Source organism: Sorex fumeus, unplaced genomic scaffold (assembly GCF_029834395.1).
Source record: "Sorex fumeus unplaced genomic scaffold, SorFum_2.1 ptg000075l, whole genome shotgun sequence".
NCBI lineage: Eukaryota > Metazoa > Chordata > Mammalia > Eulipotyphla > Soricidae > Sorex > Sorex fumeus.
This window is the reverse complement of record NW_026606132.1, coordinates 21,324,958-21,335,977: the sequence shown is the minus strand read 5'-3', so window position 1 is coordinate 21,335,977 and position 11,020 is coordinate 21,324,958. Positions and strand designations below refer to the sequence as shown.

Here is an 11,020-nt window from a genome sequence, read left to right as displayed (position 1 = left end):
GTTTTTATTTTAATACTAGAAGGATTGGAAATAATTATTTAATTGGAAAATCTAGGAAAAAAGCCAGAGAATTAGTACAGCAGGTAGGACTCCTGCCTTGCCAGAGGCTGACCTGGGTTAAATCCTCAAATGGTCCCCCAAGCACCAACAGGATCGACCCTTACGCAAAAAGCTAGGAGCAAGCTCTGAACACCACTGGGTGTGTGGCACCCCAACTTTTTAATTTTTCCTGGCTTTCCACTCAGGAATTACTCCTAGCAATGCTCAGAGGACCGTATGGGATGCTGAGGATTGAACCCAGGTCGGCCACGTGCAAAGCAAGCGCCCTACTCGCTGTACTATCACTCAGACCCACAAAAATATAAACTTAAGGCAAGCAAAAACATTTGAAAAAATATACCAGAGCAATTCACTATATTGATTTAACATTAGAATAAAATATGGATAACTAAATATAAAGATTTGGATTTTGAAAGCGCAATGAAATAATAATTAGCTTTAAATAAAAAATAGCAATTTAAAAAGTAATAGAGATTTGTGTGATTTATTGCTTTAGATTTTTGCATTTTAGCAACAAATAGTATAATTATAATCCATTTTAGGCTAATTGATTTGAAAGCTCTGATTAAAACAGTTATTTTCTCAGCAAATATATATTAGAATAAGCAGTAAGGAGACATTTAGCCAAGCATATCCTATAAGTTTGTACTTTTATTCTTTCATCTGCTTCAAATGTATATTCCTATAGAAATATTTTATGGAATCATAACATAAAAAATTCATAACTTTTAAAAATGACATGATGTAAATTAGGCATATAAATAGTTTAGTAGGATAAATCTGCTCTTCTCATACATAAATTTTTTTGATTTAAGATAAAAACCAGAGAACTCTTAATGACATTAAAACTCTAAATAAATACATAGGGACAGATAATTTTGTTAAGCATAGCATTTTAACTCCAAAGTAAAATTCAGTAATGAGGTATTCAATAATATGTACTTTTAAAAGCCATCGACCATGCAAATTTTGTTTTCCTGGTATCTCTCTATAAAATTTCCTGTTTATCTGAGTTGTGCAGTATGCATTTCTTGTGACTTTTCTCTCTCATAATAAAGATTAGGCACATTTATTTAGCCTATTTTATCATTTTCAGGATATACACTTTTATGTTTCTTTGCTGTTTCCTCATTACATGAGTCCTGCTGTGACTATGCAGGCAATCTTTGAAGTTTGTAGTCTGATCAGATGGATTAATCATATTAACTTGGGCTCCAAGAGAGCTTTTTTATTGTTGCTCATAAATATTTAGGGTTCTAGATCTTAGAACTAAGGAGTTTCTCTTCAAATATGCATTTTTGTTTTTCCACATTTTATTTTAGTCTCTTTCTCCAACCATGTTTTGTTCATACATGTACACACATGCACACATATACACATGTGCGCACACACTGTAAATCTTAAAAGTTCTTCAATGGCATATGTCAAGAAGACTGGAAGAAGCCAGTGCAGATAAGTATGTGGTGCAAAGGAATCCTCATTCCTTGTTGATGAGAATGTTATCTAGTTCCGTCTTATGAATGGCGGTATGGAGACCTCCAAAAAGGGAAGAATAAAACTCCCCTATGACACAGAAATTCCCCTTCACGATTTCTACCCTACAAAAACGCTACTTTTAAAACCTATATACATTCCTATATCCATTTCACATTAAGTACAATGGACATGGGAATGTCAAATATGGAAATAACCATACCCATGATATGGAAATAACCCAGATCTTCAACAATAGATGAATAAGTATTATTAAAAAATTGTCTAATTGGGGCTGGAGAGAAGTGCAGCAGGAAAGGCATTTTGCCTTGCATGTGGCTGACCCAGGTTTGATCCTGGGTATCCTATATTGTCCCCTGAGCACCACCAGGAGGAATTCCTGAGTGCAGAACCAGGAGTGACCCCTGAATGTAACCAGGTGTGGCCATAAATTTTTAAAATACTTAAAACATTTAAGTGTATAATATTTAAAGTGTGTATATATTGTGTATTTCTTACTGTTTTTGGCATATTGGATACGCCACAGATAGTTTACCAGGCTCTGCCATGGGGGCAGAATACTCTAGGTAGCTTGCCAGGCTCTCTGAGAGTGATAGAGTCTTTTAGGGCTGTCTCTAATAACTTTTGCAGGTGTTCCCATGGTTCAAACCATATTTGAACCTTATCAAATATGGCATGGTAATCTTGGAATATGGGTATTAAGTGTCTTATGATGTGTCCGGAAAGCGGCCTGGAGCATGGCAACAGCTGGGTAGTGGAGGAAGTGGAGGGAGTGGAGGTCTGCCAATTAGGTATTTTATCTGGTACTGGTAGGGTGGGGCTTCTGAGTGTGATCCCCGGGTCACTGGAGATTGGTGGAAGCAGTCAGGGCAGGGTAGGGTGAGGCTTCTGGGTTTAAACTCTGGGTCGCCGGAGATCGATGGGAGCAAGCAGAGGATCTCTGTTTCAGGGTCCCATTGAGCCTGGAGTCCAGTGTCATAGAGTTCCACTTACCTGGTTCTGTGGGGCTTCACTCATGCATGAATCTCAGCCCGAGCATCCGGAAAGCGGCCTGTCTTTCCCAGTTTCCTTCTTAAAACACCATCACAGTAGCTCATACGCTTCTTGGTGGTCACATATATCTGAGCATTTGGGTAGACGTCGATGATTTTTTTCAACATGTTGTAAACTATTGCCATCCTTCCTCATGTTGCGAAAAGGACCCCAAATAACATATCGAGTGGTGTTCGCCTCCTTGAAAAAGTAATCAGGGTTTTTCAGCAAGAGGAATGCTGGTATGGGATAGAACTCAAATCATAGTCATGTGACCGACATCTTCTTCATAGCCCTTGGTGGGGGCGTTGTTCATTCTTCAAATGCAGGAGGATTGATCTATCTTATTGCCCACCTTCTGACCAATCATTTGACCTGAATTTGACACTATGGCACAAAGGTCACAGTCCAATTGCAAAGGCTCTTGCATTCTCACATTTATGTATCCATAGTGTGTTCAAAGGTGCTGCCTGTACGTGTAGGAGAATGGTATCCATTTTGCACCAGGCTGTCCAAAGCAGTTTAGTAGCAATGGGAAATTCACTTCATTTAATAGGCGCACAACCAGCAGGAAGAGGAATGCTGCTACAAAGCCCACTGCAATTGCAGACTTTCTCCGAGGATGCAGGTCATGGCGCTCCACTGGCCCTCCTGCCACCAAGCAGTGGGCACACCTGGGTTAGAGGCAGTCCCAGGGACAGGCAGATGACTGGTACCGGGGCAGGACCACTCCAGCCCACATTCCCGCAGAGCCAAATAAGGGGACCACGGCGTGAGCTGCAGAGCACTGGCCCCGCCCCCTCCCGCCGAGGATGTCAAAAGATTGCCTGGCTGTCAACCAATGAGATGGTCAAACTTCTTCGTCAAGACCCTGAGTGTTCCTGGAGCGAGCAGACTCCATTGGGCTACACTAGCATGTGACAGGGATGGATGGAGATGTTACTGGCGCCCGCTCGAACAAATCGATGAGTAATGAGATGTCAAGTGTCAAATGTCATATATTGTGTATATATTTAAGTGTGAATATGTGTAAAATTTTAAGTATATACATATATACAGGCTGGAGCGATAGCACAGCGGTAGGGCATTTGCCTTGCATGCAGCCGGCCCGGCCGAGCCAGGTTAGATTCCTCTGCCCCTCTCCAAGAGCCCAGCAAGCTACCGAGAGTATCTCGGTTGCACGGCAAAGCCTGGCAAGCTACCCGTGATGTATTCGATATGCCAAACACAGTAACAACAATTCTCATGATGGAGACATTACTGGGCAAGCTCAAAAAAAAAAATCGATGAACAATGGAAGGACAGTGACAGTGACATATATACAGTGGGGTGCTATGCAGCTAGAAGAAATGGTGAAATCACACACTTCATGGCAGCAGGACGAACCTGAAAGTATCCTGTTCCATAGGGGAAACAAGTCAGGGGGAGAAGCACAAGCAGAAAATGGTCTCAGTTATCTGTGAGATACAGAGAAACAAAACGATGAAACAGTATTGAACAATGTTGGTTCAATACTTGGTTTTGGGTTATAAAACTGAGATTATAAAGCCGTGGGGAGGGTGATGGTGGGGAGAAGATCACACTGGAGGTGACATGGGACACTAGTGGAGGGTCGTGGACACATTGCCGGTGGTGGGGTACAAAAATTGTGTACATTGATATCAAAAACTTTAACCTATTATAACAACTTATGCAACCTGGAGCGATAGAACAGCAGTAGGGCATTTGCCTTGCATGCCGCCAACCTGGCTGACCCAGGATCAATTCCTCTGCCCCTCTTGGAGAGCCCAGCAAGCTACAGAGAGTATCTCACCCGCACGGCAAAGCCTGGCAAGCCGTGACGTATTCAATATGCCAAACACAGTAACAAAAAGTCTCACGATGGAGACGTTACTGGGCCCACTCAAGAAAATTGATGAACAACGGGAGGACCGTGACTGTGACCAACAACCTAAAACGTTATTCGTCGATTGCCTCGAGCAGGCCCCAGTAACGTCTCCTTCATCCTAGCCCTGAGATTATATTCAAGGCTCTTTAGGAGAATGAGACCCATCATTGTTACTGGTATTTGGCATATTTGGTACGCCACGGGGAGTTTGCCAGACTCTGCCCAGGCTTTATTCTTAGGGATCACTCCTGGCAGTGTTCAGGGACCACATGATTTCTGGGGATTAAAACAGGGTCAGCTGCAAGCAAGGCAAGCACTTTAACCCCTCTATTATCTCTCTAGCCCTTCTAAGGATAATTTTAGAAGGATACCTCTGAGTGTATCCCTAGTTTTTATTCTTCACTTTAGAAGCTTGTAATTCTCATTTGCTTCACTGGATTGAGAAAGATGGGAGGTTATTAGCAAGAGTATCCATATTCCCGTCTTCAATTCTCCCATTCATTCTCAATGGCTAGGAGCACGGTAATTAGAAGGATAGAATCATTGCACTTGGTATTTTTTTATATTATCCCTGACATTGCAAAGCAGTATCACATTCTGCAAAATTCACACCATAGACTTACTCTTATCAAAACCACATCAGCTGCTTCAATGGCTACATCTATGCCTGTGCCAATGGCAATTCCAACATTAGCCATGGCCAGAGCTGGGGAGTCACTGATTCCGTCTTCCACCATTGCTACCCGTTTCCCTTCCTCTTGCAGTTGTTTCACCTTAGCAACCTTGTGGGAAGGTAGCAGTTCAGAAAACACCCTAGTAATGCCAACCTGAGTCCACATTCAGCAACTATTGAATTGGGGACCTCTCTTCCACAAGAAAGATACAAGGGAGTGAATTCTGCATCAACCTCCATAATTTCTTTCAATTTTCCGAAGCAGAATTTTCCCTCCAGCAGATATACTGAGACTTTTATTCCAACTCAGTGAGACACAGGTTCATCTTCTAAACTATAGAATGGTGATATTACTGAATGTTGTTTGAAATCACAAGAGCACCAAAAATAAATCTATTTCTCTATCCAATTACCCTTCCACGAAAGACAACCATAAGAGCATATTGAACATGTTGATGTGCCTCTAAACAAATAAGATTGTTGGTTTATCTTCCGAAGTTGTGATAGGAACATGCCCAAGTAGAAATGAGTGGTGGCCTGAGCAAACTATGAGCTACAAAGTGCAAATAGAAGATACATTTGAGTTTCTTGGCACCTCATTTACAAAATGTCTTTAGACCCTGAGTATTTCGTGATGTTCTTGCCTCAAGACAGATCACTTGATCACTTGATCACTTGATACCCCGTTACTCATTGATTTACTCGAGCAGGTGCCAGTAACAGCTCCATTCATCCCTCTTGCATGCTAGCATAGCCCAATGGCATCTGCTTGTTCTAGTAATATGCAGAGCCTCAAACCAATCATTCAGGGTCTTGATGAAGAAGACTGACCATCTTGTAGGTGGGCGTCCACGCGATCTTTTGATGTCCCGTGGAATCCAGTCAGTAATGGCTCTAGTCCAGCGGTCATCTTTAAGCCTCATTACGTGTCCAGCCCATCTGATTTTGGATGCCTTGGCAAATAGACAGCGTCCCTGATTCTTGAGCATGACGAAGATCAGAACTCCAGATTCTATCTCTCATTTGAGTGAATCGTGATATTCCAAGCATAGCTCTTTCAATTCCTCTTTGAGAGACCCGAATAGCGTTCTCATCCTGTTTTCGTAGGGCCCAGGTCTCTGAGGCATATGTTAATGCAGGAAGAACCAGTGGAATTGAAGAGATGTGCTTGGAGCTGGAGGTTCTTTGTCCTCTTAGTTATTTCTTCAATGCTCTTAAAGGCATTCCAAGCTGCTCTCTTCCTCCTGCGTAACTCAGGTGCCAGGTCATTCATCATGTTGATTTCTTGACCTAGGTATATATAACTGTTGCATTCGGAGATGGTGGTTCCGTTGAGAGCGAATGGAACATCAGGAACAAGACTGTTTCTCATGAATATTGTTTTTGTGAGATACAGTTGTAATCCAACCTTTCCACACTCACGGTCGAAGTTGGTCAGCATTTGTGCCGCTTGGCTGATGTTTGGTGTTATTAGAACGATGTCATCAGCAAAGCTGAGGTGGTGTAGTTGCCGACCATCTATCTTCACTCCCATTCCTTCCCATTTCAGTCATTGCATGATGTTCTCGAGGGTGGTACTGAAGAGTTTTGGTGAAATGGTATCACCCTGCCAAACCTCTCTCTTGACATGGATGATTACTTCTTTGTAGAATGGTGAGATCCTGGTAGTGAATCTGTAATAGAGCTCACGGAGGATCCTGATATATTGATTTTGTACACCCTGATTGGCTAAGGCTTCAATGACCAGTACCGTCTCAACAGAATCAACGTCCTTCTTTAAATCAAAGAACATTAGACAGAGTGGCATCTTGAACTCCTAAGAAACCTCAATGAGCTTGGTTATCGTGTACCATACCTCAAGCCAGATATATTGAATATTTCATGCTAACTCTCCCATTATAATGCCCTTGCAATTTTCTACCATTGAGAATGAGCAACCAATGACAAGCTGGTATGCTGTTTGGTTCTCGGAAGAACTAGAAAGTAGATGAAATAGCAACCTTGCTTAGAACAGGAAGCCAACCAGGAGATGCAAATAGGTTAAATGACTTGCAATGGTCACAGTCAAAGCTTTCAACTCCCTTCCATGACTATCCCTTGGTGTTGATTCTTGCCTAGATAAAGAATCTACATGCACTAGAGAAGTTGCCAGGTTTATTAGTAATTTAGGTTAAGTAAGGTTGACTTCTTTTCTTTTTCCAGTTTCTCATTTTATTTGTTTATTTATTTTATGAAATTTTTATGATGACTTGTTCTAGACAGTCAATATTCCAATACCAATCTGTCCACTATCGCACCTTCCCAGCACCATTCTTTTCCAATTTTCCCAACCACCTCTTAATCCAATCCTGCCCCCATAGCAAGCTGTGAGATTCAATTTTACCCTTCATTTTACATAGTCTCATAATGTCTTATAGGTGGAATCAGCTTAATGCATCTTTAATACTTTTTCCAAAACCAGATGGTGGTATCCTATTTCTGAAGGGAAAACAGATTACAAGAGAATTGAAGTGCTCTGGGCCAGAGAGATAGTACAGAGGGCTGGGATTTGCTTTGCATATGACAAGCCCAGATTCAGTCTAAGGCATCCCATAAGGTCCCCTGAGCCCACGAGGAGTTACTTTTGAGTGCAGAGCCAAGAGAAACCCCTGAGCACCACTTAGTGTGGCCCCCAATCCTACAAAACAAAACAAAATAAATTAAATGTTCCTTTCAAAATTTTGTAAAAATGGAAATAATTTTTCACTTATATTTCTGTCACTGTAGTACTGTAGCACTGTCCTCCCATTGTTCATTGACTTGCTCGAGCGGGCTCAGTAACGTCTCCATTGTGAGACTTGTTGTTACTCTGTTCGGCATATCAAATATGTCACGGGGAGCTTGCCAGGCTTTGCCGTGTGGGCGAGATACTCTTGGTAGCTTGCCAGGCTCTCCAAGAGGGGCGGAGGAATTGAACCTGGCTCAGCCGCGTGCACAAGGCAAACGCCCTACCGCTGTCACTAAAAATATCTTTAAGTGTGCTTTAGATACTACATTTATGTTCTTGATGTCTTAATGTCCACAAGTACTGTTTGTTATTAAGTAAATGTGCTTCCCAGGATAGCATTTAAGAGTTTATATTGAGTTTTGTATTGCCATGTCAGGGAACTTTTCTTTAGACCGTGGCCATTAATGAAGGATGAATAGAATTTAGTTAAGATACAAAGGAAAAGGAAGAGAGAACCAGTGAGTGCTGGCATAGTGAATAGGGTAAATTGTGTTCTGAGGGACAATTCAATTTTATTCCAAACATAAAAGGCACTCATTGTAGAGTCTTGGGCAGAGGGATGATGCAACTCAGAGTTTTAAGAAGGTTTCTTGAGCTATTATATGAATAATGTTTTGGAAGAAGATTAGAGAAACCAAGAGTATCACTTAGCGCCTTGGATTAGACGTCTAGGGAAATGGGCTGACTCTAGAGTTTTGTCTTGAGCTTCTGGATGAATAGATGTATCATGTATTAACATAGGTGAGAAGAGGAACAGTATGTACAGGAGAAAGTAACAGTTTAGTTTTTAATAGAAAAACCGAAAATATCTACAGAATTTCTGTAGAGAAACAATATGTATGTGCATGTTGAATAGAATCCCAGGTGGTGGAAAATGTGCACTGGTGGAGAGATGAATATTCTATCATTCATTGCATGACTGAAATTCAAACATGAAAGTTTTGTCACTGTATTTCACGGTGATTCAATAAAAAAAGGAAAAAAATAAAGATAAACATTTGGAATCTCTTGTGTATTAGTTGTACTTGACGCTTTGGGCATGGCTGAAACAGACCAGGAAAATACAAGGCAAGCAAAAAAATAATCTCTTGGGAAAGGAACTCACAACAGGAAGATCGACTGGCAGTCTCTTATCGGCAATTCTAAAATCACTAAAGCCATGACAAAAAATTGTAAAAACGTAATGTCTGCAGAACTTGGACTGATTTATTTAGTGGCAACACATGAGTGCAAAGTCAAGTTGCTTTTCTGAATGACCTATTGGTCCAGCATGTAAATGTTGAAATTTTGAAATGGTTTTCAATCTAATATCAGTGTATTTGATTAGAGGTTGCTGCTCCAATGCTGCTTGGACATTAAGTAGTAGGGATTATGGGCTCTGTGTAATTTGTGCATAGCATCTGCTTCAGATGGTCTCAGATAGGGCACCTGTCGTATGTAGATACAGGACAAAGGCATATGGCATGCAGGTGGGTGGGTAGGATAGTTGATTAGTGATAAGTGAGTTTAAAATCTATGGGGTGAAAAAGGCCATGCAGGGCCAAGGAGATAGTTCACATGGTAGGAGCACATGGACTCCCTCTACCCCCCAGGAAATGCTGAGACCAACTCTGAGCACTGATCTTGGAGTAAACCCTCTGCTCCACAGTGCATGGCCCCCAAAAATCAAAAACACTGTGCATTTGTGTCTCATTTAAAACTTATTATAGTTTATTTTTGACAATGATGTTAACATTTATGATTTTACTACGATGTGAGCACAATGACCACACCTGACCACCACCAAAATGCCCAGCCTCTGTGCTCTCCTGTTGGGTTCCATCCCGTTCCCCTTGTTGGGATCGGGAGTTCCCTAGCCCTGGGAGGCACGGAGAGACCAGATAGACACAATTCCTGCAGGAGTAAAAACGGGGTTTATTTAGACCAGCATGCTGGGGCTCCGCAGCATACCCCAAAAATGGGCAGTGGCTGAGAGCCCCGAACTTCTTCAAAGGGGATCTTATATAAGCCTTCACTGGCCGTTACAGCAAAGCCCGCGCATTTCATAGCCAATAGATTTGTAACAACATATACTTTCTTAACCAATCCATTTAAAAGTACCTCACTCCTTAGCCTATAGATTCAAAGATCAGCATTTACGTACATCGATTGTCAGCACAAGCAAGGTTATAGCTGGAATCATTAAGCCTTAGGTAATCTCCCTTGACCATCCTCGTTTTGTGTTACCCAAGTCTGCAGGGTGCTTTAGTGAGACAATACATTCCAGGAAAGGGCAATTTCCCCCAACCACCAGCATCCTGAGTTAGCCTTTACCCAAATCTGCAGGGTGCTTTACTGAGACAATACATTTCAGGGACAGTAAATACACCTGAATCTTGTAGAAAGAAGTTATGCCCTGTTCACTTTGCAAGTCCCCTCTCCCCCAGGTGCAAAGCAGCCAAGCAGTTTTACAGAAAGCAATGTTGCAAGTTAGCTAAAGTACACAAAAATTTGATGCCCTAATATGGATTCTTTCACCCTACTTCCCCAAATCTGGTAGTTTCTGTTTGTGTTCCAGTAGTGGTGGAACCGAGGCTCTTTTTGTCTCTCTGGCTAGTTTTACTCAGACTGATGCCCTTCAGTTTTGTGAGGCAGATGAAGAAATGTGATTTTAAGGCTAAATTAATAGAAGCTATTGGTGTACTGTCAGAAGAAACGTTTTGTTCTTATTCTCTGAACGTGAGTCTAACAGGCTGACAGGGTAATTAACTTGCCCAAAGATGCATAGCTAATCAGTAGTGTTTGCAGTTCTCACCCAGATCAAATAATTCTAGAGTCCACACACTTGGCTTCCACCTCGAGTGCAATACCACTAGGAATGGGCAAATGTTTCACTTACCTACACAGTGTATTTGTGTGTTATATTTTATGCTTAAATTTTCTTTTTTAAAATCTGGGATATAGTTGGCAAACAGAAAATTGCACACATTTAAAGTGTGTGGATTAAAAATTGCATGGCCACAATAGCGGCTGCTCAACATTATATGATTCTCATAACCAGCCATAGAAAACAAAGTATTTCACAATGCCTTTTCGGCAATTCTGATTGTTGGGCGGGAAATTCTAA

General features: G+C 41.5%; 1 pseudogene; it reads right to left on the bottom strand.

The window, feature by feature from the left end:
- Window positions 1-2,580: 2,580 nt before the first annotated feature.
- LOC130038366 (alpha-N-acetylgalactosaminide alpha-2,6-sialyltransferase 3-like) lies at window positions 2,581-3,219 on the bottom strand (annotated as a pseudogene).
- Between the last annotated feature and the right edge of the window lie 7,801 nt (window positions 3,220-11,020).